General features: G+C 43.3%; 47 non-coding genes and 2 pseudogenes across 47 annotated transcripts; all 49 read right to left on the bottom strand.

Moving 5' to 3' along the window:
* Positions 1–6,723: 6,723 nt before the first annotated feature.
* On the bottom strand, positions 6,724–6,842 carry LOC148559209 (5S ribosomal RNA). The gene has a single exon (XR_015887086.1). It is a non-coding gene; the product is annotated as a 5S ribosomal RNA (ribosomal RNA).
* A 190-nt stretch (positions 6,843–7,032) lies between these two features.
* LOC148559208 (5S ribosomal RNA) lies at positions 7,033–7,151 on the bottom strand. Its single transcript, XR_015888872.1, has one exon. It is a non-coding gene; the product is annotated as a 5S ribosomal RNA (ribosomal RNA).
* A 192-nt stretch (positions 7,152–7,343) lies between these two features.
* LOC148559207 (5S ribosomal RNA) lies at positions 7,344–7,462 on the bottom strand. The gene has a single exon (XR_015888839.1). It is a non-coding gene; the product is annotated as a 5S ribosomal RNA (ribosomal RNA).
* A 197-nt stretch (positions 7,463–7,659) lies between these two features.
* LOC148559206 (5S ribosomal RNA) lies at positions 7,660–7,778 on the bottom strand. The gene has a single exon (XR_015890924.1). It is a non-coding gene; the product is annotated as a 5S ribosomal RNA (ribosomal RNA).
* Positions 7,779–7,961: 183 nt separating this feature from the next.
* Positions 7,962–8,080, bottom strand: LOC148559205 (5S ribosomal RNA). Its single transcript, XR_015887075.1, has one exon. It is a non-coding gene; the product is annotated as a 5S ribosomal RNA (ribosomal RNA).
* A 192-nt stretch (positions 8,081–8,272) lies between these two features.
* LOC148559204 (5S ribosomal RNA) lies at positions 8,273–8,391 on the bottom strand. Its single transcript, XR_015889901.1, has one exon. It is a non-coding gene; the product is annotated as a 5S ribosomal RNA (ribosomal RNA).
* Positions 8,392–8,586: 195 nt separating this feature from the next.
* LOC148559203 (5S ribosomal RNA) lies at positions 8,587–8,705 on the bottom strand. Its single transcript, XR_015889535.1, has one exon. It is a non-coding gene; the product is annotated as a 5S ribosomal RNA (ribosomal RNA).
* A 225-nt stretch (positions 8,706–8,930) lies between these two features.
* On the bottom strand, positions 8,931–9,049 carry LOC148559202 (5S ribosomal RNA). Its single transcript, XR_015889776.1, has one exon. It is a non-coding gene; the product is annotated as a 5S ribosomal RNA (ribosomal RNA).
* A 199-nt stretch (positions 9,050–9,248) lies between these two features.
* On the bottom strand, positions 9,249–9,367 carry LOC148559201 (5S ribosomal RNA; annotated as a pseudogene).
* A 205-nt stretch (positions 9,368–9,572) lies between these two features.
* Positions 9,573–9,691, bottom strand: LOC148559200 (5S ribosomal RNA). The gene has a single exon (XR_015889998.1). It is a non-coding gene; the product is annotated as a 5S ribosomal RNA (ribosomal RNA).
* A 192-nt stretch (positions 9,692–9,883) lies between these two features.
* On the bottom strand, positions 9,884–10,002 carry LOC148559199 (5S ribosomal RNA). The gene has a single exon (XR_015887064.1). It is a non-coding gene; the product is annotated as a 5S ribosomal RNA (ribosomal RNA).
* A 195-nt stretch (positions 10,003–10,197) lies between these two features.
* Positions 10,198–10,316, bottom strand: LOC148559198 (5S ribosomal RNA). The gene has a single exon (XR_015890139.1). It is a non-coding gene; the product is annotated as a 5S ribosomal RNA (ribosomal RNA).
* A 210-nt stretch (positions 10,317–10,526) lies between these two features.
* LOC148559197 (5S ribosomal RNA) lies at positions 10,527–10,645 on the bottom strand. Its single transcript, XR_015890165.1, has one exon. It is a non-coding gene; the product is annotated as a 5S ribosomal RNA (ribosomal RNA).
* Positions 10,646–10,849: 204 nt separating this feature from the next.
* On the bottom strand, positions 10,850–10,968 carry LOC148559196 (5S ribosomal RNA). Its single transcript, XR_015890734.1, has one exon. It is a non-coding gene; the product is annotated as a 5S ribosomal RNA (ribosomal RNA).
* A 194-nt stretch (positions 10,969–11,162) lies between these two features.
* On the bottom strand, positions 11,163–11,281 carry LOC148559195 (5S ribosomal RNA). The gene has a single exon (XR_015889534.1). It is a non-coding gene; the product is annotated as a 5S ribosomal RNA (ribosomal RNA).
* Positions 11,282–11,486: 205 nt separating this feature from the next.
* Positions 11,487–11,605, bottom strand: LOC148559194 (5S ribosomal RNA). Its single transcript, XR_015891048.1, has one exon. It is a non-coding gene; the product is annotated as a 5S ribosomal RNA (ribosomal RNA).
* Positions 11,606–11,815: 210 nt separating this feature from the next.
* Positions 11,816–11,934, bottom strand: LOC148559193 (5S ribosomal RNA). Its single transcript, XR_015891517.1, has one exon. It is a non-coding gene; the product is annotated as a 5S ribosomal RNA (ribosomal RNA).
* A 548-nt stretch (positions 11,935–12,482) lies between these two features.
* On the bottom strand, positions 12,483–12,601 carry LOC148559192 (5S ribosomal RNA). Its single transcript, XR_015890755.1, has one exon. It is a non-coding gene; the product is annotated as a 5S ribosomal RNA (ribosomal RNA).
* A 196-nt stretch (positions 12,602–12,797) lies between these two features.
* On the bottom strand, positions 12,798–12,916 carry LOC148559191 (5S ribosomal RNA). Its single transcript, XR_015889227.1, has one exon. It is a non-coding gene; the product is annotated as a 5S ribosomal RNA (ribosomal RNA).
* Positions 12,917–13,114: 198 nt separating this feature from the next.
* Positions 13,115–13,233, bottom strand: LOC148559190 (5S ribosomal RNA). Its single transcript, XR_015890923.1, has one exon. It is a non-coding gene; the product is annotated as a 5S ribosomal RNA (ribosomal RNA).
* Positions 13,234–13,427: 194 nt separating this feature from the next.
* LOC148559189 (5S ribosomal RNA) lies at positions 13,428–13,546 on the bottom strand. The gene has a single exon (XR_015887053.1). It is a non-coding gene; the product is annotated as a 5S ribosomal RNA (ribosomal RNA).
* Positions 13,547–13,734: 188 nt separating this feature from the next.
* LOC148559188 (5S ribosomal RNA) lies at positions 13,735–13,853 on the bottom strand. The gene has a single exon (XR_015889120.1). It is a non-coding gene; the product is annotated as a 5S ribosomal RNA (ribosomal RNA).
* Positions 13,854–14,052: 199 nt separating this feature from the next.
* On the bottom strand, positions 14,053–14,171 carry LOC148559187 (5S ribosomal RNA). The gene has a single exon (XR_015891572.1). It is a non-coding gene; the product is annotated as a 5S ribosomal RNA (ribosomal RNA).
* A 233-nt stretch (positions 14,172–14,404) lies between these two features.
* Positions 14,405–14,523, bottom strand: LOC148559186 (5S ribosomal RNA). The gene has a single exon (XR_015887042.1). It is a non-coding gene; the product is annotated as a 5S ribosomal RNA (ribosomal RNA).
* A 233-nt stretch (positions 14,524–14,756) lies between these two features.
* On the bottom strand, positions 14,757–14,875 carry LOC148559185 (5S ribosomal RNA). Its single transcript, XR_015889410.1, has one exon. It is a non-coding gene; the product is annotated as a 5S ribosomal RNA (ribosomal RNA).
* A 199-nt stretch (positions 14,876–15,074) lies between these two features.
* On the bottom strand, positions 15,075–15,193 carry LOC148559184 (5S ribosomal RNA). The gene has a single exon (XR_015889533.1). It is a non-coding gene; the product is annotated as a 5S ribosomal RNA (ribosomal RNA).
* A 197-nt stretch (positions 15,194–15,390) lies between these two features.
* LOC148559183 (5S ribosomal RNA) lies at positions 15,391–15,509 on the bottom strand. Its single transcript, XR_015890922.1, has one exon. It is a non-coding gene; the product is annotated as a 5S ribosomal RNA (ribosomal RNA).
* Positions 15,510–15,709: 200 nt separating this feature from the next.
* On the bottom strand, positions 15,710–15,828 carry LOC148559182 (5S ribosomal RNA). Its single transcript, XR_015887031.1, has one exon. It is a non-coding gene; the product is annotated as a 5S ribosomal RNA (ribosomal RNA).
* Positions 15,829–16,031: 203 nt separating this feature from the next.
* LOC148559181 (5S ribosomal RNA) lies at positions 16,032–16,150 on the bottom strand. Its single transcript, XR_015890921.1, has one exon. It is a non-coding gene; the product is annotated as a 5S ribosomal RNA (ribosomal RNA).
* A 199-nt stretch (positions 16,151–16,349) lies between these two features.
* On the bottom strand, positions 16,350–16,468 carry LOC148559180 (5S ribosomal RNA). Its single transcript, XR_015887020.1, has one exon. It is a non-coding gene; the product is annotated as a 5S ribosomal RNA (ribosomal RNA).
* Positions 16,469–16,661: 193 nt separating this feature from the next.
* On the bottom strand, positions 16,662–16,780 carry LOC148559179 (5S ribosomal RNA). The gene has a single exon (XR_015890044.1). It is a non-coding gene; the product is annotated as a 5S ribosomal RNA (ribosomal RNA).
* A 206-nt stretch (positions 16,781–16,986) lies between these two features.
* LOC148559178 (5S ribosomal RNA) lies at positions 16,987–17,105 on the bottom strand. Its single transcript, XR_015891516.1, has one exon. It is a non-coding gene; the product is annotated as a 5S ribosomal RNA (ribosomal RNA).
* Positions 17,106–17,332: 227 nt separating this feature from the next.
* Positions 17,333–17,451, bottom strand: LOC148559177 (5S ribosomal RNA). Its single transcript, XR_015887009.1, has one exon. It is a non-coding gene; the product is annotated as a 5S ribosomal RNA (ribosomal RNA).
* A 241-nt stretch (positions 17,452–17,692) lies between these two features.
* On the bottom strand, positions 17,693–17,811 carry LOC148559176 (5S ribosomal RNA). The gene has a single exon (XR_015889409.1). It is a non-coding gene; the product is annotated as a 5S ribosomal RNA (ribosomal RNA).
* A 196-nt stretch (positions 17,812–18,007) lies between these two features.
* Positions 18,008–18,126, bottom strand: LOC148559175 (5S ribosomal RNA). The gene has a single exon (XR_015886997.1). It is a non-coding gene; the product is annotated as a 5S ribosomal RNA (ribosomal RNA).
* A 190-nt stretch (positions 18,127–18,316) lies between these two features.
* Positions 18,317–18,435, bottom strand: LOC148559174 (5S ribosomal RNA; annotated as a pseudogene).
* A 208-nt stretch (positions 18,436–18,643) lies between these two features.
* LOC148559173 (5S ribosomal RNA) lies at positions 18,644–18,762 on the bottom strand. Its single transcript, XR_015889563.1, has one exon. It is a non-coding gene; the product is annotated as a 5S ribosomal RNA (ribosomal RNA).
* A 207-nt stretch (positions 18,763–18,969) lies between these two features.
* Positions 18,970–19,087, bottom strand: LOC148559172 (5S ribosomal RNA). The gene has a single exon (XR_015891098.1). It is a non-coding gene; the product is annotated as a 5S ribosomal RNA (ribosomal RNA).
* Positions 19,088–19,283: 196 nt separating this feature from the next.
* Positions 19,284–19,402, bottom strand: LOC148559171 (5S ribosomal RNA). The gene has a single exon (XR_015889119.1). It is a non-coding gene; the product is annotated as a 5S ribosomal RNA (ribosomal RNA).
* Positions 19,403–19,596: 194 nt separating this feature from the next.
* On the bottom strand, positions 19,597–19,715 carry LOC148559170 (5S ribosomal RNA). Its single transcript, XR_015886986.1, has one exon. It is a non-coding gene; the product is annotated as a 5S ribosomal RNA (ribosomal RNA).
* Positions 19,716–19,905: 190 nt separating this feature from the next.
* Positions 19,906–20,024, bottom strand: LOC148559169 (5S ribosomal RNA). The gene has a single exon (XR_015890472.1). It is a non-coding gene; the product is annotated as a 5S ribosomal RNA (ribosomal RNA).
* A 192-nt stretch (positions 20,025–20,216) lies between these two features.
* On the bottom strand, positions 20,217–20,334 carry LOC148559168 (5S ribosomal RNA). Its single transcript, XR_015890520.1, has one exon. It is a non-coding gene; the product is annotated as a 5S ribosomal RNA (ribosomal RNA).
* A 199-nt stretch (positions 20,335–20,533) lies between these two features.
* On the bottom strand, positions 20,534–20,652 carry LOC148559167 (5S ribosomal RNA). Its single transcript, XR_015890920.1, has one exon. It is a non-coding gene; the product is annotated as a 5S ribosomal RNA (ribosomal RNA).
* A 221-nt stretch (positions 20,653–20,873) lies between these two features.
* LOC148559166 (5S ribosomal RNA) lies at positions 20,874–20,992 on the bottom strand. The gene has a single exon (XR_015886975.1). It is a non-coding gene; the product is annotated as a 5S ribosomal RNA (ribosomal RNA).
* A 225-nt stretch (positions 20,993–21,217) lies between these two features.
* Positions 21,218–21,335, bottom strand: LOC148559165 (5S ribosomal RNA). Its single transcript, XR_015891096.1, has one exon. It is a non-coding gene; the product is annotated as a 5S ribosomal RNA (ribosomal RNA).
* Positions 21,336–21,539: 204 nt separating this feature from the next.
* LOC148559164 (5S ribosomal RNA) lies at positions 21,540–21,658 on the bottom strand. Its single transcript, XR_015889117.1, has one exon. It is a non-coding gene; the product is annotated as a 5S ribosomal RNA (ribosomal RNA).
* A 194-nt stretch (positions 21,659–21,852) lies between these two features.
* Positions 21,853–21,971, bottom strand: LOC148559163 (5S ribosomal RNA). The gene has a single exon (XR_015886964.1). It is a non-coding gene; the product is annotated as a 5S ribosomal RNA (ribosomal RNA).
* Positions 21,972–22,161: 190 nt separating this feature from the next.
* Positions 22,162–22,280, bottom strand: LOC148559162 (5S ribosomal RNA). Its single transcript, XR_015886953.1, has one exon. It is a non-coding gene; the product is annotated as a 5S ribosomal RNA (ribosomal RNA).
* A 197-nt stretch (positions 22,281–22,477) lies between these two features.
* Positions 22,478–22,596, bottom strand: LOC148559161 (5S ribosomal RNA). The gene has a single exon (XR_015889116.1). It is a non-coding gene; the product is annotated as a 5S ribosomal RNA (ribosomal RNA).
* Positions 22,597–22,761: the final 165 nt, after the last annotated feature.

Raw genomic sequence — 22,761 nt, 5'->3', positions numbered from 1 at the left:
CTAAGATGACTTGTCATCACAACACCAAACTTAAAGCTTGCTTGTCCCCAAGCAAGAAATGAATTTATTAAGAAGAAAGAATGAAATGGAAGAGGAAGTTCATGCTAGCAAAGTGTTATTGATAGTTCATGGGGTTTTATGTGGATATGCAAATGCTCACTTCTTATTGACTCCTAGGCCTAGAAAGCTTCCTTCAAGTTTCAAGTGACATACTGCTATGACCTCTCATTATTCCTTTATCCTTGGCTATTACTTTATTCAAAAGCTTTATTTGAGTGTCATGTGTAGCAAGTTCATTTTCTTTTTATACTTGACACATTATTCACCATAGACACTTGGCTCACATTCCTTCTTAAAACATTGATGCCCAGCACCTCTTTGGGCTACTAAATGCTTTGTAGTTAGGTTGCTCTTGATAGTGGATTTTCAGCTGATGATCCCGGGTTAGTTAACCCAAGTCACCAAGTGTTGAGGCACTCCTAAGAGCTTACTAATCCAAGCAGATCCTAGTACAAAAACATCACAGGCATATATTTCAGAGTTCAAGCTATTGGTGTCCAGCTTTATTTCTTTTTGTTTTTCTTTTGTTTTGCCACCTTTTAGCTTTCTTTGTTCTTTCTTTCTTTTTTTTTGTTTTTCTTTCTAACCAAGGAATTCTATTCAATTGAGATTCATAGACAATAGGCCACTCTCTACTTAGAAGGAGATATCTTAGCTCTTTATTCACTAAAGTGAGTTATAATGCAATCACACACACCACCACTTACTTTTATTCCACTTCTAACTAACAGAGACCATTTCACTTCACATTCAAACTGTTCTTTTATTAAATTTAAAGATGCAGGGGACAACACATACTTCTTGTTAAGTGAAAATGAACACACAAGCCAACACATAAAAAACCAGCCTACAAAAACATAATTGATGCATACTACACTAACAGTTTCTGTTAAAATGGGCATATTCATACTTCCAAATTTGAGCAATTCAATACTGATGGAGTTAAATGACAATACAACCTCTTGGTGGCTCCTTCTTCTTTCATCTCAGCTAATGGTGAGTAGTCCTCCCATAAGAGTGATTGATTTTCTGCAGTGTTAATGGAAGTTGCTTGTTTCTCAAGCCCTTATGTGATTTGTTAGTGTGCAAGACTTTCTTGTAGGCGTTTGAACTTACTTTGGTGTGTGAACACCAAACTCAGTCTCTTGCCATGTTTCTTATCCATAACCATATGTGAAAGCTTAAATCTTCGCTAAAGGTAATAAAATTGAAAACTAGAAACAGACAATGCTTAAATGATTTGTCAGATTGCTTGGAGCTGGTAGCTCTTTATATAGAAAGTGAGAATGTGCTTTTAAGTAAGATTTTGGTGGAACACCAAACTTAGAATCCTTCATTCTCCCTTAATATGTTTTGGTGTGAAACACCAAACTTAGCTCCTTGCAATACATACTACTCATTTAACCTTTTTATTGAACTAACTATGAAAGAAAAGTACCTCCGGTTGGGTTGCCTCCCAACAAGCGCTCTTTTATTGTCACTAGCTTGACATTGAAGCTTTCTTTTATGGTGGTTGATGACTGTAGTGCCTCAACTTGTCCCCTCTGATCGTGAGCTTCTTCTTTGTTCCTTGGTGCTCTATCTCAGCATGTTCTAGTGATAATATTTTGCTCACAGTGTAGTAATCGTTAGTCTGTTGGTCTGTTCCCAGTTGTTGATAGACTAACTGCACTTTGTCACCTTTGAAGAGCCCTTCTGTTGGGATTTTTTTGTTCTTCCACCCCTTTTTGATTCTGTTTTTGTTTTTCTTCCTTCCTTTTGTTAATTCTTCTTCTTTGAAAACAGGCTCCCTTTTGAAATTCCTTTTCTTAGTTGCCAATACTACAATGTTCCCTTGAGCTTCTTCATTACTTTGCACAGTCTCTTTCTCTTTTTGGCCTGCTGTATCGTCTATCTCTTGCTTGGGAGGGCAGTTGTTGTTTGTCTTGTTGATTTCCTCCCTCCACTGCAGATTCTCCTTGTCTGTTTCTGTACCATCCTTCTTTTCATTACTGTTCGGTGTTTCTGGTAGTACACTCAGAGTGATACTTTCATTATGCATCCTGAGGGTTAATTCTCCTTGCTCTATGTCTATGATGGCCCTAGCAGTGGCTAAAAACGGTCTTCCCAGTATAATGGAATCGCCCTCATCCTGATTCGAATCCAGGATCACAAAATCTGCTGGGAAGATGAATCTGTCTACTTTGACTAGAAGGTTCTCAATTATACCACTGGGGCATATCACTGATTTGTCCACCAATTCTAGAGACATCTGTACCGGTTTTACCTCTTTTATGCCTAACTTTTTCACTAGAGAAGCAGGCATCAGATTGATACTAGCTCCCAAGTCACACATCGCCTTCTTGATAGTCATACTGCCAATGGCGCAGGGTAGAAAGAAACTCCCAGGGTCCTCAAGTTTGGGAGGAAGTCCCTTCTGGATTAGTGCTCTGCATTCCTCAGTGAGCAGTACAGTTTCATTAACTTGCCAACTCCTCTTCTTGTTGATAAGTTCCTTCAAGAACTTTGCGTACAGGGGCATTTGCTCAAGTGCTTCAGTTAAGGGAATATTGATTTCTAACTTCTTGAAGATTTCAAGAAATTTTGGGAAGTGTTGGTCCTTAGTTTCCTTGTTAAACCTTTGAGGATATGGCAAGGGAGGAGTGAAGTTATTTCCCTGCCTTTGGTCCTCAGTTGGCTCTTCAATTACTTCCTTTCCCTTTCTTGATTTTTGTGGCTGATCTTCTTTTTCTTGAGCTTGATCCTGAGTTGGCTTGCTTGCTGCCTCCTTCTTGTCATTGACTTTCTCTTCTTCAGCTTGTTTCTTGTCACTTTCCTTTGGCTTCTTGGTTGCTTCTTCATTTTTCACCAAGACTTTTCCACTCCTCAATTGTATTGCCTTGCATTCTTCCTTAGGATTTGGGATTGTGTCACTTGGCAGTGAGCTTGAAGATTTCTCAACAGAAATCTGTTTGGAGATTTGCCCAATTTGCCTCTCTAGGCTCTTCATGGAGGCTTCATGGTTCTTGGTTGTCATTTCTTGGTGTTTCCACATTTTGTCTATCAAGGTTTCCAAGTTGGTGAGTCTTTGAGATTCAGGTGATGCTTGTGGTGGGTTGTGAAATGTGGATGGTGGATGGTAGGCATTTTGGTTGGTGGGTTGGTTATTAGATTGGTAATGGTTGGGGTTGGAGTAGTTGTTTTGAGGTTTTCTGTAGGGGTTTTGGTTGGTTTGCTGCTGGTTGTGGTTTTGGTTGTTTCTTAAAGTGTTTTGGTTTGAGTTTCTCTGCCATGGTTGTTGATTTTGGTTGTGATTGTCTCCCCACCTAAGGTTTGGGTGGTTCTTCCAAGAAGGGTTGTAAGTGTCACCATATACTTCATTTGGCCCAGAATTTTGGTTGTGCATGTACTGGACTTGTTCTTGTTGTTGCTCCTCTTGAGTCTCTTCACTCTGACCCCATGTGGTTGATGGCTGGCTAGTGTTGACTGCTGCAACTTGGAGACTGTCAATCCTCTTAGCCATTTGCTCAAATTGTTGTTGAAATTGCTGCTGCATCATCTTGTTTTGAGCTAGGATTGAATCCACTCCGTCTAGTTCCATTACTCCTCTTCTTTGTGATGGTTGGCGGCTTCTTTGATGAGCAAAGAAATATTGATTGTTGGCCACCATGTCCACAAGATTCTGAGCTTCCTCAGCAGTTTTCATTAGTTGTAGTGAACCTCCAGCAGAATGATCTAATGCCTCCTGAGATTTCAATGTCAGGCCTTCATAGAAATTTTGCAGCACATCCCATTCATTGAACATCTCTGGAGGGCACTTTCTGATTAAGGCTTTGTACCTCTCCCATGCTTCATACAAGGATTCAGCATCTAATTGTGTGAATGTCTGCACCTCAGTTTTCAGCCTGATGACTCTCTGGGGTGGATAGAATTTGGCTAGAAATTTAGCCACCAAGTCATCCCAACTAGTGATACTTGCTTGGGGAAAAGTTTCAAGCCATTGTGCAGCCTTATCCCTTAATGAGAACGGGAACAGCAGAAGCTTGTAAGTCTCAGGATTCACACCATTGGATTTGACAGTGTCACAGATCCTCAAGAAGGTAGATAGATGTTGATTTGGATCCTCCAATGGTCCTCCTCCAAATGAGCAGTTATTCTGGACCAATGTGATGAGTTGTGGCTTCAGTTCAAAGTTATTTGCATTGACATTAGGGGTGAGAATGCTGCTTCCACAATGTCTAGCATTTGCAAAAGTATAGGAAGCCAATACTCTCCTCTGTTGTGGTGGATTATTAACTCCTTCTCCTGGATTAGATGTATCTCCTTCCATCTCGTGGTATTCTTCCTCAGATTCTTCTTCTCCAACAATACTTTTCCCTCTTTCGGCTCTTCTTAACCTCCTGAGAGTTCTTTCGTCTTGTTCATGAAAATTGGGTATGGCTCTTTGTGTACCTGACATACAAGCAGAACATAAGAGCACACAAACCAGTGATACTTCAATCTACTGTTAGAATGAAGTTTTAGTTAGCTTAAGCAAAAATTCAAACAGTTAGTGGGTTAATCAAAGGTTAAAGAAAAATAAAGAAAAAGTGCTTGATCTAGATTACCACCTCACTTAATCATTGTCAATCTAATCAATCCCCGGCAACGGCGCCAAAAACTTGATGAGATATTTTGATGAGAAACGAATTTCTACCAAAACACCCAAAACTAACCGGCAAGTGTACCGGGTCGTATCAAGTAATAAAAACTCACGGAAGTGAGGTCGATCCCACAGGGATTGAAGGATTGAGCAATTTTAGTTTAGTGGTTGATTTAGTCAAGCGAATCAAGTGTTGGTTGGGTGATTTGTGATTTGCAGAATGTAAATTGCATGAAATTAAAGAGAGCGGGAAAGTAAATTGCTGAAACTTAAAGGACAAGAAATTAAATGACAGAAACTTAAAGTGCAAGAGATGTAAATTGCTTGAAAAGTAAAGGGGATTGGGATGAGGATTTGCAGAATTTAAACAAGGGAAAACTAAATTGCATCAAACAGAAGAGGAAAAGGGAGTTGGGATTGAACCGGATCTTATAGCAGCAAAGTAAATGAACAATGAAAGCATTAAACAGAGAATTGAAATGAGAATTTAGATCTCAGGACCCAGAGACTAGAAAACCAAGTCTAGATCTCAATGCCTTCCTAGATCCCACAAGAACAATAGCAAGGAAATTGTAAATTGCAAAGAAAAGAGATGAAGATCAAGTAACAGAAACAGAAATGCTAATTCAATTAACAGTAAAGGAAACAGAGAGATCCAAGATTGAGATTGAAACAGAATTTCTTCAATTCTCCAATCCAAGATCCAAGACAAAAGTCAAATGAAATTGAAAGCAATGAAAGCAAGAAATTAAAGTTCACTCAAGTTCAAAAGCTCTTCGAAAACTATTATGAAAATTCTAAAAGGAAAGCTCTCAAAGAAAACTCTCCCGAAAAAGCTCCCTAAACAAATTGAATTCTATCCTATTTATACACTTTCCAAAATGATCTTCAAGCCTTGAGTTGGGCCTTTGTTCTTGGTGGAATTGGGTTGAAAGAGGCCTTGGTTGATTGCTCTTGAAGATTGAAGAAGAACCGAAGTGAACCAATTGAACCGGAAATGGAGTTAGCCAACGTTGGTCTTCAACGTTAGGGTCAAAGTTAGGGGTCTAACTTTGACCCTAACTTTTCATATCAGCAAACCACATTCTTCTGGTTTAGACGTTGGCGCCAACGTTAGGGGTCTAACTTTGACCCTAACGTTGGCCTTGCTTGGTGTGATTGGTGCCAACGTTAGCCTCCACGTTAGGGGGCTAACGTTGGCGCAAACGTTGCCTACTCCCCCATTGTGATTTAAGTGCCAACGTTAGCCTCCAAGTTAGGGGGCTAACGTTGGCGCAAACGTTGGTAGCCCAGGGAGAAACTCTCAAGTTCCAACGTTAGCCTCCAAGTTAGGGGGCTAACGTTGGAGCTAACGTTGGCTACTTCCAAAGAGTGATTCATATGCCCAACGTTAGCCTCCAAGTTAGGGGGCTAACGTTGGGGCTAACTTCATGCAACCCGGTTCAATTTTCACTTATTCCATTGTCCTCTCTTCACTCCTAGCCATTCCTCTTTGCTTCAACCTTTCTCCAAGCCTTCTTCACCTATCATTGATCAACCAAACTAATCAAAGTTTTGCTCAAAATCATGAGGTATTCAATCTTCCACAATATGCAACAAATATAGTTCAAAACCTCATGAAATGGCATGAATTCACATATGGTTGGTTCAATCAAGGGAAACATGAAAATCTACTCAATTAGCTTGCTTGTAGCTTAAGAAAGTGCATAATTCTAATGAAAACAAAAGAAAAAGACTAGCTAAAATGGGCTAAGATGACTTGTCATCATCGCCCAAGCACGTTTAACTGCGGAGTTCTGATGGGATCCAGTGAATTAGTGCTGGTATGATCGCACCTATTAAAATATGCGCACATAATTATCATATGCATGTCTCGCGACGTAGGGTAAGTCGAGTTGCAAATCCCTGCGGGGCCCGTGGGAGCTTGCCTAAAATCAGGTCATTGAGACTCGCTTTAACAAAACTGTGCAAGATAGCGCCGTTTAAAGAACGAGGGTAAGCACGACGTAAAAAAAAAAAAAAAAAAAAAAAAAAAAAAAAAAGAGGTGCAACACGAGGACTTCCCAGGAGGTCACCCATCCTAGTACTACTCTCGCCCAAGCACGCTTAACTGCGGAGTTCTGATGGGATCCGGTGCATTAGTGCTGGTATGATCGCACCTATTATAATATGCGCACATAATTATCATATGCATGTCTTGCGACGTAGGGTAAGTCGAGCTGCGAATCCCTGCGGGCCCGTGCGAGCTTGCCTAAAATAAGGTCATTGAGACTCGCTTTAGCTAAACTATTCAAGATAGCACCGTTTAAAGAACGAGGGCAAGCACGACGTAAAAAAAAAAAAAAAAAAAAGAGGTGCAACACGAGGACTTCCCAGGAGGTCACCCATCCTAGTACTACTCTCGCCCAGGCACGCTTAACTGCGGAGTTCTGATGGGATCCGGTGCATTAGTGCTGGTATGATCACACCTATTATAATATGCGCACATAATTATCATATGCATGTCTTGCGACGTAGGGTAAGTCGAGCTGCGAATCCCTGCGGGGCCCGTGCGAGCTTGCCTAAAATGAGGTCATTGAGACTCGCTTTAGCTAAACTATTCAAGATAGCGCCGTTTAAAGAACGAGGGTAAGCACGACGTAAAAAAAAAAAAAAAAAAAAAGAGGTGCAACACGAGGACTTCCCAGGAGGTTACCCATCCTAGTACTACTCTCGCCCAAGCACGCTTAACTGCGGAGTTCTGATGGGATCCGGTGCATTAGTGCTGGTATGATCGCACCTATTAAAATATGCGCACATAATTATCATATGCATGTCTCGCGACGTAGGGTAAGTCGAGTTGCAAATCCCTGCGGGGCCCGTGGGAGCTTGCCTAAAATCAGGTCATTGAGACTCGCTTTAACTAAACTGTGCAAGATAGCGCCGTTTAAAGAACGAGGGTAAGCACGACGTAAAAAAAAAAAAAAAAAAAAAAAAAAGAGGTGCAACACAAGGACTTCCCAGGAGGTCACCCATCCTAGTACTACTCTCGCCCAAGCACGTTTAACTGCGGAGTTCTGATGGGATCCAGTGAATTAGTGCTGGTATGATCGCACCTATTAAAATATGCGCACATAATTATCATATGCATGTCTCGCGACGTAGGGTAAGTCGAGTTGCAAATCCCTGCGGGGCCCGTGGGAGCTTGCCTAAAATCAGGTCATTGAGACTCGCTTTAACAAAACTGTGCAAGATAACGCCGTTTAAAGAACGAGGGTAAGCACGACGTAAAAAAAAAAAAGAGGTGCAACACGAGGACTTCCCAGGAGGTCACCCATCCTAGTACTACTCTCGCCCAAGCACGCTTAACTGCGGAGTTCTGATGGGATCCGGTGCATTAGTGCTGGTATGATCGCACCTATTAAAATATGCGCACATAATTATCATATGCATGTCTCGCGACGTAGGGTAAGTCGAGTTGCAAATCCCTGCGGGGCCCGTGGGAGCTTGCCTAAAATCAGGTCATTGAGACTCGCTTTAACTAAACTGTGCAAGATAGCGCCGTTTAAAGAACGAGGGTAAGCACGACGTAAAAAAAAAAAAAAAAAAAAAGAGGTGCAACACGAGGACTTCCCAGGAGGTCACCCATCCTAGTACTACTCTCGCCCAAGCACGCTTAACTGCGGAGTTCTGATGGGATCCGTTGCATTAGTGCTGGTATGATCGCACCTATTATAATATGCGCACATAATTATCATATGCATGTCTTGCGACGTAGGGTAAGTCGAGCTGCGAATCCCTGCGGGCCCGTGCGAGCTTGCCTAAAATAAGGTCATTGAGACTCGCTTTAGCTAAACTATTCAAGATAGCGCCGTTTAAAGAACGAGGGCAAGCACGACGTAAAAAAAAAAAAAAAAAAAAAAAAAGAGGTGCAACACGAGGACTTCCCAGGAGGTCACCCATCCTAGTACTACTCTCGCCCAAGCACGTTTAACTGCGGAGTTCTGATGGGATCCGGTGAATTAGTGCTGGTATGATCGCACCTATTAAAATATGCGCACATAATTATCATATGCATGTCTCGCGACTTAGGGTAAGTCGAGTTGCAAATCCCTGCGGGGCCCGTGGGAGCTTGCCTAAAATCAGGTCATTGAGACTCGCTTTAACAAAACTGTGCAAGATAGCGCCGTTTAAGGAACGAGGGTAAGCACGACGTAAAAAAAAAAAAAAAAAAAAAAAAAAAAAAAAAAAAAAAAAAAAAAAAAAAAAAGAGGTGCAACACGAGGACTTCCCAGGAGGTCACCCATCCTAGTACTACTCTCGCCCAAGCACGCTTAACTGCGGAGTTCTGATGGGATCCGGTGCATTAGTGCTGGTACGATCGCACCTATTAAAATATGCGCACATAATTATCATATGCATGTCTCGCGACGTAGGGTAAGTCGAGTTGCAAATCCCTGCGGGGCCCGTGGGAGCTTGCCTAAAATCAGGTCAGTGAGACTCGCTTTAACTAAACTGTGCAAGATAGCGCCGTTTAAAGAACGAGGGTAAGCACGACGTAAAAAAAAAAAAAAAAAAAAAAAAAAAAGAGGTGCAACACAAGGACTTCCCAGGAGGTCACCCATCCTAGTACTACTCTCGCCCAAGCACGTTTAACTGCGGAGTTCTGATGGAAACCAGTGAATTAGTGCTGGTATGATCGCACCTATTAAAATATGCGCACATAATTATCATATGCATGTCTCGCGACGTAGGGTAAGTCGAGTTGCAAATCCCTGCGGGGCCCGTGGGAGCTTGCCTAAAATCAGGTCATTGAGACTCGCTTTAACAAAACTGTGCAAGATAGCGCCGTTTAAAGAACGAGGGTAAGCACGACGTAAAAAAAAAAAAAAAAAAAAAAAAAAAAAAAAAAGAGGTGCAACACGAGGACTTCCCAGGAGGTCACCTATCCTAGTACTACTCTCGCCCAAGCACGCTTAACTGCGGAGTTCTGATGGGATCCGGTGCATTAGTGCTGGTATGATCGCACCTATTAAAATATGCGCACATAATTATCATATGCATGTCTCGCGACGTAGGGTAAGTCGAGTTGCAAATCCCTGCGGGGCCCGTGGGAGCTTGCCTAAAATCAGGTCATTGAGACTCGCTTTAACAAAACTGTGCAAGATAGCGCCGTTTAAAGAACAAGAGTAAGCACGACGTAAAAAAAAAAAAAAAAAAAAAGAGGTGCAACACGAGGACTTCCCAGGAGGTCACCCATCCTAGTACTACTCTCGCCCAAGCACGCTTAACTGCGGAGTTCTGATGGGATCCGGTGCATTAGTGCTGGTATGATCGCACCTATTAAAATATGCGCACATAATTATCATATGCATGTCTCGCGACGTAGGGTAAGTCGAGTTGCAAATCCCTGCGGGGCCCGTGGGAGCTTGCCTAAAATCAGGTCATTGAGACTCGCTTTAACAAAACTGTGCAAGATAGCGCCGTTTAAAGAACGAGGGTAAGCACGACTTAAAAAAAAAAAAAAAAAAAAAAAAGAGGTGCTACACGAGGACTTCCCAGGAGGTCACCCATCCTAGTACTACTCTCGCCCAAGCACGCTTAACTGCGGAGTTCTGATGGGATCCGGTGCATTAGTGCTGGTATGATCGCACCTATTAAAATATGCGCACATAATTATCATATGCATGTCTCGCGACGTAGGGTAAGTCGAGTTGCAAATCCCTGCGGGGCCCGTGGGAGCTTGCCTAAAATCAGGTCATTGAGACTCGCTTTAACAAAACTGTGCAAGATAGCGCCGTTTAAAGAACGAGGGTAAGCACGACGTAAAAAAAAAAAAAAAAAAAAAAAAAAAAAAAAAAAAAAAGAGGTGCAACACGAGGACTTCCCAGGAGGTCACCCATCCTAGTACTACTCTCGCCCAAGCACGCTTAACTGCGGAGTTCTGATGGGATCCGGTGCATTAGTGCTAGTATGATCGCACCAATTAAAATATGCGCACATAATTATCATATGCATGTCTCGCGACGTAGGGTAAGTCGAGTTGCAAATCCCTGCGGGGCCCGTGGGAGCTTGCCTAAAATCAGGTCATTGAGACTCGCTTTAACTAAACTGTGCAAGATAGCGCCGTTTAAAGAACGAGGGTAAGCACGACGTAAAAAAAAAAAAAAAAAAAAAAAAAAAAACAAAGAGGTGCAACACGAGGACTTCCCAGGAGGTCACCCATCCTAGTACTACTCTCGCCCAAGCACGATTAACTGCGGAGTTCTGATGGGATCCGTTGCATTAGTGCTGGTATGATCGCACCTATTATAATATGCGCACATAATTATCATATGCATGTCTTGCGACGTAGGGTAAGTCGAGCTGCGAATCCCTGCGGGCCCGTGCGAGCTTGCCTAAAATAAGGTCATTGAGACTCGCTTTAGCTAAACTATTCAAGATAGCGCCGTTTAAAGAACGAGGGCAAGCACGACGTAAAAAAAAAAAAAAAAAAAAAAAAGAGGTGCAACACGAGGACTTCCCAGGAGGTCACCCATCCTAGTACTACTCTCGCCCAAGCACGTTTAACTGCGGAGTTCTGATGGGATCCGGTGAATTAGTGCTGGTATGATCGCACCTATTAAAATATGCGCACATAATTATCATATGCATGTCTCGCGACGTAGGGTAAGTCGAGTTGCAAATCCCTGCGGGGCCCGTGGGAGCTTGCCTAAAATCAGGTCATTGAGACTCGCTTTAACAAAACTGTGCAAGATAGAGCCGTTTAAAGAACGAGGGTAAGCACGACGTAAAAAAAAAAAAAAAAAAAAAAAAAAAAAAAAAAGAGGTGCAACACGAGGACTTCCCAGGAGGTCACCCATCCTAGTACTACTATCGCCCAAGCACGCTTAACTGCGGAGTTCTGATGGAATCCGGTGCATTAGTGCTGGTATGATCGCACCTATTAAAATATGCGCACATAATTATCATATGCATGTCTCGCGACGTAGGGTAAGTCGAGTTGCAAATCCCTGCGGGGCCCGTGGGAGCTTGCCTAAAATCAGGTCATTGAGACTCGCTTTAACTAAACTGTGCAAGATAGCGCCGTTTAAAGAACGAGGGTAAGCACGACGTAAAAAAAAAAAAAAAAAAAAAAAAAAAAAAAAAAAAAAAGAGGTGCAACACAAGGACTTCCCAGGAGGTCACCCATCCTAGTACTACTCTCGCCCAAGCACGTTTAACTGCGGAGTTCTGATGGAATCCAGTGAATTAGTGCTGGTATGATCGCACCTATTAAAATATGCGCACATAATTATCTTATGCATGTCTCGCAACGTAGGGTAAGTCGAGTTGCAAATCCCTGCGGGGCCCGTGGGAGCTTGCCTAAAATCAGGTCATTGAGACTCGCTTTAACAAAACTGTGCAAGATAGCGCCGTTTAAAGAACGAGGGTAAGCACGACGTAAAAAAAAAAAAAAAAAAAAAAAAAAAAAAAAAAAAAAAAAAAAAAAAAAAAAAAAAAGGTGCAACACGAGGACTTCCCAGGAGGTCACCCATCCTAGTACTACTCTCTGATGGGATCCGGTGCATTAGTGCTGGTATGATCGCACCTATTATAATATGCGCACATAATTATCATATGCATGTCTTGCGACGTAGGGTAAGTCGAGCTGCGAATCCCTGCGGGGCCCGTGCGAGCTTGCCTAAAATGAGGTCATTGAGACTCGCTTTAGCTAAACTATTCAAGATAGTGCCGTTTAAAGAACGAGGGTAGGCACGACGTAAAAAAAAAAAAAAAAAAAAAAAAAAAAAAAAAAAAAAAAAAAAAAAAAAAAAAAAAAGAGGTGCAACACGAGGACTTCCCAGGAGGTCACCCTTCCTAGTACTACTCTCGCCCAAGCACGCTTAACTGCGGAGTTCTGATGGGATCCGGTGCATTAGTGCTGGTATGATCACAACTATTAAAATATGCGCACATAATTATCATATGCATGTCTCGCGACGTAGGGTAAGTCGAGTTGCGAAACCCTGCGGGGCCCGTGTGAACTTGCCTAAAATGAGGTCATTGAGACTCGCTTTAGCTAAACTATTCAAGATAGCGCCGTTTAAAGAACGAGGGTAAGCACGACGTAAAAAAAAAAAAAAAAAAAAAAAAAGAGGTGCAACACGAGGACTTCCCAGGAGGTCACCCATCCTAGTACTACTCTCGCCCAAGCACGCTTAACTACGGAGTTCTGATGGGATCCGGTGAATTAGTGCTGGTATGATCGCACCTATTAAAATATGCGCACATAATTATCATATGCATGTCTCGCGACGTAGGGTAAGTCGAGTTGCAAATCCCTGCGGGGCCCGTGGGAGCTTGCCTAAAATCAGGTCATTGAGACTCGCTTTAACTAAACTGTGCAAGATAGCGCCGTTTAAAGAACGAGGGTAAGCACGACGTAAAAAAAAAAAAAAAAAAAAAAAAAAAGAGGTGCAACACAAGGACTTCCCAGGAGGTCACCCATCCTAGTACTACTCTCGCCCAAGCACGTTTAACTGCGGAGTTCTGATGGGATCCAGTGAATTAGTGCTGGTATGATCGCACCTATTAAAATATGCGCACATAATTATCATATGCATGTCTCGCGACGTAGGGTAAGTCGAGTTGCAAATCCCTGCGGGGCCCGTGGGAGCTTGCCTAAAATCAGGTCATTGAGACTCGCTTTAACTAAACTGTGCAAGATAGCGCCGTTTAAAGAACGAGGGTAAGCACGACGTAAAAAAAAAAAAAAAAAAAAAAAGAGGTGCAACACGAGGACTTCCCAGGAGGTCACCCATCCTAGTACTACTCTCGCCCAAGCACGCTTAACTGCGGAGTTCTGATGGGATCCGGTGCATTAGTGCTGGTATGATCGCACCTATTAAAATATGCGCACATAATTATCATATGCATGTCTCGCGACGTAGGGTAAGTCGAGTTGCGAAACCCTGCGGGGCCCGTGCGAACTTGCCTAAAATGAGGTCATTGAGACTCGCTTTAGCTAAACTATTCAAGATAGCGCCGTTTAAAGAACGAGGGTAAGCACGACGTAAAAAAAAAAAAAAAAAGAGGTGCAACACGAGGACTTCCCAGGAGGTCACCCATCCTAGTACTACTCTCGCCCAAGCACGCTTAACTGCGGAGTTCTGATGGGATCCGGTGAATTAGTGCTGGTATGATCGCACCTATTAAAATATGCGCACATAATTATCATATGCATGTCTCGCGACGTAGGGTAAGTCGAGTTGCAAATCTCTGCGGGGCCCGTGGGAGCTTGCCTAAAATCAGGTCATTGAGACTCGCTTTAACTAAACTGTGCAAGATAGCGCCGTTTAAAGAACGAGGGTAAGCACGACGTAAAAAAAAAAAAAAAAAAAAAAAAAAAAGAGGTGCAACACAAGGACTTCCCAAGAGGTCACCCATCCTAGTACTACTCTCGCCCAAGCACGTTTAACTGCGGAGTTCTGATGGAATCCAGTGAATTAGTGCTGGTATGATCGCACCTATTAAAATATGCGCACATAATTATCATATGCATGTCTCGCGACGTAGGGTAAGTCGAGTTGCAAATCCCTGCGGGGCCCGTGGGAGCTTGCCTAAAATCAGGTCATTGAGACTCGCTTTAACAAAACTGTGCAAGATAGCGCCGTTTAAAGAACGAGGGTAAGCACGACGTAAAAAAAAAAAAAAAAAAAAAAAAAAAAAAAAAAAAAAAAAAAAAAAAAAAAAAAAAAAAAAGAGGTGCAACACGAGGACTTCCCAGGAGGTCACCCATCCTAGTACTACTCTCGCCCAAGCACGCTTAACTGCGGAGTTCTGATGGGATCCGGTGCATTAGTGCTGGTATGATCGCACCTATTATAATATGCGCACATAATTATCATATGCATGTCTTGCGACGTAGGGTAAGTCGAGCTGCGAATCCCTGCGTGGCCCGTGCGAGCTTGCCTAAAATGAGGTCATTGAGACTCGCTTTAGCTAAACTATTCAAGATAGTGCCGTTTAAAGAACGAGGGTAGGCACGACGTAAAAAAAAAAAAAAAAAAAAAAAAAAAAAAAAAAAAAAAAAAAAAAAAAAAAAAAAAAAAAAGAGGTGCAACACGAGGACTTCCCAGGAGGTCACCCTTCCTAGTACTACTCTCGCCCAAGCACGCTTAACTGCGGAGTTCTGATGGGATCCGGTGCATTAGTGCTGGTATGATCGCACCTATTAAAATATGCGCACATAATTATCATATGCATGTCTCGCGACGTAGGGTAAGTCGAGTTGCGAAACCCTGCGGGGCCCGTGCGAACTTGCCTAAAATGAGGTCATTGAGACTCGCTTTAGCTAAACTATTCAAGATAGCGCCGTTTAAAGAACGAGGGTAAGCACGACGTAAAAAAAAAAAAAAAAAAAAAAAAAAAAGAGGTGCAACACGAGGACTTCCCAGGAGGTCACCCATCCTAGTACTACTCTCGCCCAAGCACGTTTAACTGCGGAGTTCTGATGGGATCCGGTGAATTAGTGCTGGTATGATCGCACCTATTAAAATATGCGCACATAATTATCATATGCATGTCTCGCGACGTAGGGTAAGTCGAGTTGCAAATCCCTGCGGGGCCCGTGGGAGCTTGCCTAAAATCAGGTCATTGAGACTCGCTTTAACTAAACTGTGCAAGATAGCGCCGTTTAAAGAACGAGGGTAAGCACGACGTAAAAAAAAAAAAAAAAAAAAAAAAAAGAGGTGCAACACAAGGACTTCCCAGGAGGTCACCCATCCTAGTACTACTCTCGCCCAAGCACGTTTAACTGCGGAGTTCTGATGGGATCCAGTGAATTAGTGCTGGTATGATCGCACCTATTAAAATATGCGCACATAATTATCATATGCATGTCTCGCGACGTAGGGTAAGTCGAGTTGCAAATCCCTGCGGGGCCCGTGGGAGCTTGCCTAAAATCAGGTCATTGAGACTCGCTTTAACTAAACTGTGCAAGATAGCGCCGTTTAAAGAACGACGGTAAGCACGACGTAAAAAAAAAAAAAAAAAAAAAAAAAAAAAGAGGTGCAACACGAGGACTTCCCAGGAGGTCACCCATCCTAGTACTACTCTCGCCCAAGCACGCTTAACTGCGGAGTTCTGATGGGATCCGGTGCATTAGTGCTGGTATGATCGCACCTATTAAAATATGCGCACATAATTATCATATGCATGTCTCGCGACGTAGGGTAAGTCGAGTTGCAAATCCCTGCGGGGCCCGTGGGAGCTTGCCTAAAATCAGGTCATTGAGACTCGCTTTAACTAAACTGTGCAAGATAGCGCCGTTTAAAGAACGAGGGTAAGCACGACGTAAAAAAAAAAAAAAAAAAAAAAAAAAAAAAAAGAGGTGCAACACAAGGACTTCCCAGGAGGTCACCCATCCTAGTACTACTCTCGCCCAAGCACGTTTAACTGCGGAGTTCTGATGGGATCCAGTGAATTAGTGCTGGTATGATCGCACCTATTAAAATATGCGCACATAATTATCATATGCATGTCTCGCGACGTAGGGTAAGTCGAGTTGCAAATCCCTGCGGGGCCCGTGGGAGCTTGCCTAAAATCAGGTCATTGAGACTCGCTTTAACTAAACTGTGCAAGATAGCGCCGTTTAAAGAACGAGGGTAAGCACGACGTAAAAAAAAAAAAAAAAAAAAAAAAAAAAGAGGTGCAACACGAGGACTTCCCAGGAGGTCACCCATCCTAGTACTACTCTCGCCCAAGCACGCTTAACTGCGGAGTTCTGATGGGATCCGGTGCATTAGTGCTGGTATGATCGCACCTATTAAAATATGCGCACATAATTATCATATGCATGTCTCGCGACGTAGGGTAAGTCGAGTTGCGAAACCCTGCGGGGCCCGTGCGAACTTGCCTAAAATGAGGTCATTGAGACTCGCTTTAGCTAAACTATTCAAGATAGCGCCGTTTAAAGAACGAGGGTAAGCACGACGTAAAAAAAAAAAAAAAAAAAAAAGAGGTGCAACACGAGGACTTCCCAGGAGGTCACCCTTCCTAGTACTACTCTCGCCCAAGCACGCTTAACTGCGGAGTTCTGATGGGATCCGGTGAATTAGTGCTGGTATGATCGCACCTATTAAAATATGCGCACATAATTATCATATGCATGTCTCGCGACGTAGGGTAAGTCGAGTTGCAAATCCCTGCGGGGCCCGTGGGAGCTTGCCTAAAATCAGGTCATTGAGACTCGCTTTAACTAAACTGTGCAAGATAGCGCCGTTTAAAGAACGAGGGTAAGCACGACGTAAAAAAAAAAAAAAAAAAAAAAAAAAAAAAAAAAAGAGGTGCAACACAAGGACTTCCCAGGAGGTCACCCATCCTAGTACTACTCTCGCCCAAGCACGTTTAACTGCGGAGTTCTGATGGAATCCAGTGAATTAGTGCTGGTATGATCGCACCTATTAAAATATGCGCACATAATTATCATATGCATGTCTCGCGACGTAGGGTAAGTCGAGTTGCAAATCCCTGCGGGGCCCGTGGGAGCTTGCCTAAAATCAGGTCATTGAGACTCACTTTAACAAAACTGTGCAAGATAGCGCCGTTTAAAGAACGAGGGTAAGCACGACGTAAAAAAAAAAAAAAAAAAAAAAAAAAAAAAAAAAAAAAAAAAAAAAAAAAAAAAAAGAGGTGCAACACGAGGACTTCCCAGGAGGTCACCCATCCTAGTACTACTCTCGCCCAAGCACGCTTAACTGCGGAGTTCTGATGGGATCCGGTGCATTAGTGCTGGTATGATCGCACCTATTATAATATGCGCACATAATTATCATATGCATGTCTTGCGACGTAGGGTAAGTCGAGCTGCGAATCCCTGCGGGGCCCGTGCGAGCTTGCCTAAAATGAGGTCATTGAGACTCGCTTTAGCTAAACTATTCAAGATAGTGCCGTTTAAAGAACGAGGGTAGGCACGACGTAAAAAAAAAAAAAAAAAAAAAAAAAAAAAAAAAAAAAAAAAAAAAAAAAAAAAAAAAAAAAAAAAAAAAAGAGGTGCAACACGAGGACTTCCCAGGAGGTCACCCTTCCTAGTACTACTCTCGCCCAAGCACGCTTAACTGCGGAGTTCTGATGGGATCCGGTGCATTAGTGCTGGTATGATCGCACCTATTAAAATATGCGCACATAATTATCATATGCATGTCTCGCGACGTAGGGTAAGTCGAGTTGCGAAACCCTGCGGGGCCCGTGCGAACTTGCCTAAAATGAGGTCATTGAGACTCGCTTTAGCTAAACTATTCAAGATAGCGCCGTTTAAAGAACGAGGGTAAGCACGACGTAAAAAAAAAAAAAAAAAAAAAAAAAGAGGTGCAACACGAGGACTTCCCAGGAGGTCACCCATCCTAGTACTACTCTCGCCCAAGCACGCTTAACTGCGGAGTTCTGATGGGATCCGGTGCATTAGTGCTGGTATGATCGCACCTATTAAAATATGCGCACATAATTATCATATGCATGTCTCGCGACGTAGGGTAAGTCGAGTTGCAAATCCCTGCGGGGCCCGTGGGAGCTTGCCTAAAATCAGGTCATTGAGACTCGCTTTAACTAAACTGTGCAAGATAGCGCCGTTTAAAGAACGAGGGTAAGCACGACGTAAAAAAAAAAAAAAAAAAAGAGGTGTAACACAAGGACTTCCCAGGAGGTCACCCATCCTAGTACTACTCTCGCCCAAGCACGTTTAACTGCGGAGTTCTGATGGAATCCAGTGAATTAGTGCTGGTATGATCGCACCTATTAAAATATGCGCACATAATTATCATATGCATGTCTCGCGACGTAGGGTAAGTCGAGTTGCAAATCCCTGCGGGGCCCGTGGGAGCTTGCCTAAAATCAGGTCATTGAGACTCGCTTTAACAAAACTGTGCAAGATAGCGCCGTTTAAAGAACGAGGGTAAGCACGACGTAAAAAAAAAAAAAAAAAAAAAAAAAAAAAAAAAAAAAGAGGTGCAATACGAGGACTTCCCAGGAGGTCACCCATCCTAGTACTACTCTCGCCCAAGCACGCTTAACTGCGGAGTTCTGATGGGATCCGGTGCATTAGTGCTGGTATGATCGCACCTATTATAATATGCGCACATAATTATCATATGCATGTCTTGCGACGTAGGGTAAGTCGAGCTGCGAATCCCTGCGGGGCCCGTGCGAGCTTGCCTAAAATGAGGTCATTGAGACTCGCTTTAGCTAAACTATTCAAGATAGTGCCGTTTAAAGAACGAGGGTAGGCACGACGTAATAAAAAAAAAAAAAAAAAAAAAAAAAAAAAAAAAGAGGTGCAACACGAGGACTTCCCAGGAGGTCACCCATCCTAGTACTACTCTCGCCCAAGCACGCTTAACTGCGGATTCTGATGGGATCCGGTGCATTAGTGCTGGTATGATCGCACCTATTAAAATATGCGCACATAATTATCATATGCATGTCTCGCGACGTAGGGTAAGTCGAGTTGCGAAATCCTGCGGGGCCCGTGCGAACTTGCCTAAAATGAGGTCATTGAGACTCGCTTTAGCTAAACTATTCAAGATAGCGCCGTTTAAAGAACGAGGGTAAGCACGACGTAAAAAAAAAAAAAAAAAAAAAAAAAGAGGTGCAACACGAGGACTTCCCAGGAGGTCACCCATCCTAGTACTACTCTCGCCCAAGCACGCTTAACTGCGGAGTTCTGATGGGATCCGGTGAATTAGTGCTGGTATGATCGCACCTATTAAAATATGCGCACATAATTATCATATGCATGTCTCGCGACGTAGGGTAAGTCGAGTTGCAAATCCCTGCGGGGCCCGTGGGAGCTTGCCTAAAATCAGGTCATTGAGACTCGCTTTAACTAAACTGTGCAAGATAGCGCCGTTTAAAGAACGAGGGTAAGCACGACGTAAAAAAAAAAAAAAAAAAAAAAAGAGGTGCAACACGAGGACTTCCCAGGAGGTCACCCATCCTAGTACTACTCTCGCCCAAGCACGCTTAACTGCGGAGTTCTGATGGGATCCGGTGCATTAGTGCTGGTATGATCGCACCTATTATAATATGCGCACATAATTATCATATGCATGTCTTGCGACGTAGGGTAAGTCGAGCTGCGAATCCCTGCGGGGCCCGTGCGAGCTTGCCTAAAATGAGGTCATTGAGACTCGCTTTAGCTAAACTATTCAAGATAGCGCCGTTTAAAGAACCAGGGTAAGCACGACGTAAAAAAAAAAAAAAAAAAAGAGGTGCAACACGAGGACTTCCCAGGAGGTCACCCATCCTAGTACTACTCTCGCCCAAGCACGCTTAACTGCGGAGTTTTGATGGGATCCGGTGCATTAGTGCTGGTATGATCGCACCTATTAAAATATGCGCACATAATTATCATATGCATGTCTCGCGACGTAGGGTAAGTCGAGTTGCGAAACCCTGCGGGGCCCGTGCGAACTTGCCTAAAATGAGGTCATTGAGACTCGCTTTAGCTAAACTATTCAAGATAGCGCCGTTTAAAGAACGAGGGTAAGCACGACGTAAAAAAAAAAAAAAAAAAAAAGAGGTGCAACACGAGGACTTCCAGGAGGTCACCCATCCTAGTACTACTCTCGCCCAAGCACGCTTAACTGCGGAGTTCTGATGGGATCCGGTGAATTAGTGCTGGTATGATCGCACCTATTAAAATATGCGCACATAATTATCATATGCATGTCTCGCGACGTAGGGTAAGTCGAGTTGCAAATCCCTGCGGGGCCCGTGGGAGCTTGCCTAAAATCAGGTCATTGAGACTCGCTTTAACTAAACTGTGCAAGATAGCGCCGTTTAAAGAACGAGGGTAAGCACGACGTAAAAAAAAAAAAAAAAAAAAAAAAAAAAGAGGTGCAACACAAGGACTTCCCAGGAGGTCACCCATCCTAGTACTACTCTCGCCCAAGCACGTTTAACTGCGGAGTTCTGATGGGATCCAGTGAATTAGTGCTGGTATGATCGCACCTATTAAAATATGCGCACAGAATTATCATATGCATGTCTCGCGACGTAGGGTAAGTCGAGTTGCAAATCCCTGCGGGGCCCGTGGGAGCTTGCCTAAAATCAGGTCATTGAGACTCGCTTTAACAAAACTGTGCAAGATAGCGCCGTTTAAAGAACGAGGGTAAGCACGACGTAAAAAAAAAAAAAAAAAAAAAAAAAAAAAAAAAAAAAAAAAAAAAAAAAAGAGGTGCAACACGAGGACTTCCCAGGAGGTCACCCATCCTAGTACTACTCTCGCCCAAGCACGCTTAACTGCGGAGTTCTGATGGGATCCGGTGCATTAGTGCTGGTATGATCGCACCTATTATAATATGCGCACATAATTATCATATGCATGTCTTGCGACGTAGGGTAAGTCGAGCTGCGAATCCCTGCGGGGCCCGTGCGAGCTTGCCTAAAATGAGGTCATTGAGACTCGCTTTAGCTAAACTATTCAAGATAGTGCCGTTTAAAGAACGAGGGTAGGCACGACGTAAAAAAAAAAAAAAAAAAAAAAAAAAAAAAAAAAAAAAAAAAAAAAAAAAAAAAGAGGTGCAACACGAGGACTTCCCAGGAGGTCACCCATCCTAGTACTACTCTCGCCCAAGCACGCTTAACTGCGGATTCTGATGGGATCCGGTGCATTAGTGCTGGTATGATCGCACCTATTAAAATATGCGCACATAATTATCATATGCATGTCTCGCGACGTAGGGTAAGTCGAGTTGCGAAATCCTGCGGGGCCCGTGCGAACTTGCCTAAAATGAGGTCATTGAGACTCGCTTTAGCTAAACTATTCAAGATAGCGCCGTTTAAAGAACGAGGGTAAGCACGACGTAAAAAAAAAAAAAAAAAAAAAAAAAAAAAAAAAGAGGTGCAACACGAGGACTTCCCAGGAGGTCACCCATCCTAGTACTACTCTCGCCCAAGCACGCTTAACTGCGGAGTTCTGATGGGATCCGGTGAATTAGTGCTGGTATGATCGCACCTATTAAAATATGCGCACATAATTATCATATGCATGTCTCGCGACGTAGGGTAAGTCGAGTTGCAAATCCCTGCGGGGCCCGTGGGAGCTTGCCTAAAATCAGGTCATTGAGACTCGCTTTAACTAAACTGTGCAAGATAGCGCCGTTTAAAGAACGAGGGTAAGCACGACGTAAAAAAAAAAAAAAAAAAAAAAAGAGGTGCAACACGAGGACTTCCCAGGAGGTCACCCATCCTAGTACTACTCTCGCCCAAGCACGCTTAACTGCGGAGTTCTGATGGGATCCGGTGCATTAGTGCTGGTATGATCGCACCTATTATAATATGCGCACATAATTATCATATGCATGTCTTGCGACGTAGGGTAAGTCGAGCTGCGAATCCCTGCGGGGCCCGTGCGAGCTTGCCTAAAATGAGGTCATTGAGACTCGCTTTAGCTAAACTATTCAAGATAGCGCCGTTTAAAGAACCAGGGTAAGCACGACGTAAAAAAAAAAAAAAAAAAAGAGGTGCAACACGAGGACTTCCCAGGAGGTCACCCATCCTAGTACTACTCTCGCCCAAGCACGCTTAACTGCGGAGTTCTGATGGGATCCGGTGCATTAGTGCTGGTATGATCGCACCTATTAAAATATGCGCACATAATTATCATATGCATGTCTCGCGACGTAGGGTAAGTCGAGTTGCGAAACCCTGCGGGGCCCGTGCGAACTTGCCTAAAATGAGGTCATTGAGACTCGCTTTAGCTAAACTATTCAAGATAGCGCCGTTTAAAGAACGAGGGTAAGCACGACGTAAAAAAAAAAAAAAAAAAAAAAAAAAGAGGTGCAACACGAGGACTTCCCAGGAGGTCACCCATCCTAGTACTACTCTCGCCCAAGCACGCTTAACTGCGGAGTTCTGATGGGATCCGGTGAATTAGTGCTGGTATGATCGCACCTATTAAAATATGCGCACATAATTATCATATGCATGTCTCGCGACGTAGGGTAAGTCGAGTTGCAAATCCCTGCGGGGCCCGTGGGAGCTTGCCTAAAATCAGGTCATTGAGACTCGCTTTAACTAAACTGTGCAAGATAGCGCCGTTTAAAGAACGAGGGTAAGCA

This window comes from Arachis ipaensis, chromosome B6 (genome assembly GCF_059453495.1).
Source record: "Arachis ipaensis isolate K30076 ecotype BB chromosome B6, ASM5945349v1, whole genome shotgun sequence".
Taxonomy (NCBI): Eukaryota; Viridiplantae; Streptophyta; class Magnoliopsida; order Fabales; family Fabaceae; genus Arachis; species Arachis ipaensis.
This window is presented reverse-complemented; position numbering and strand designations above follow the sequence as displayed.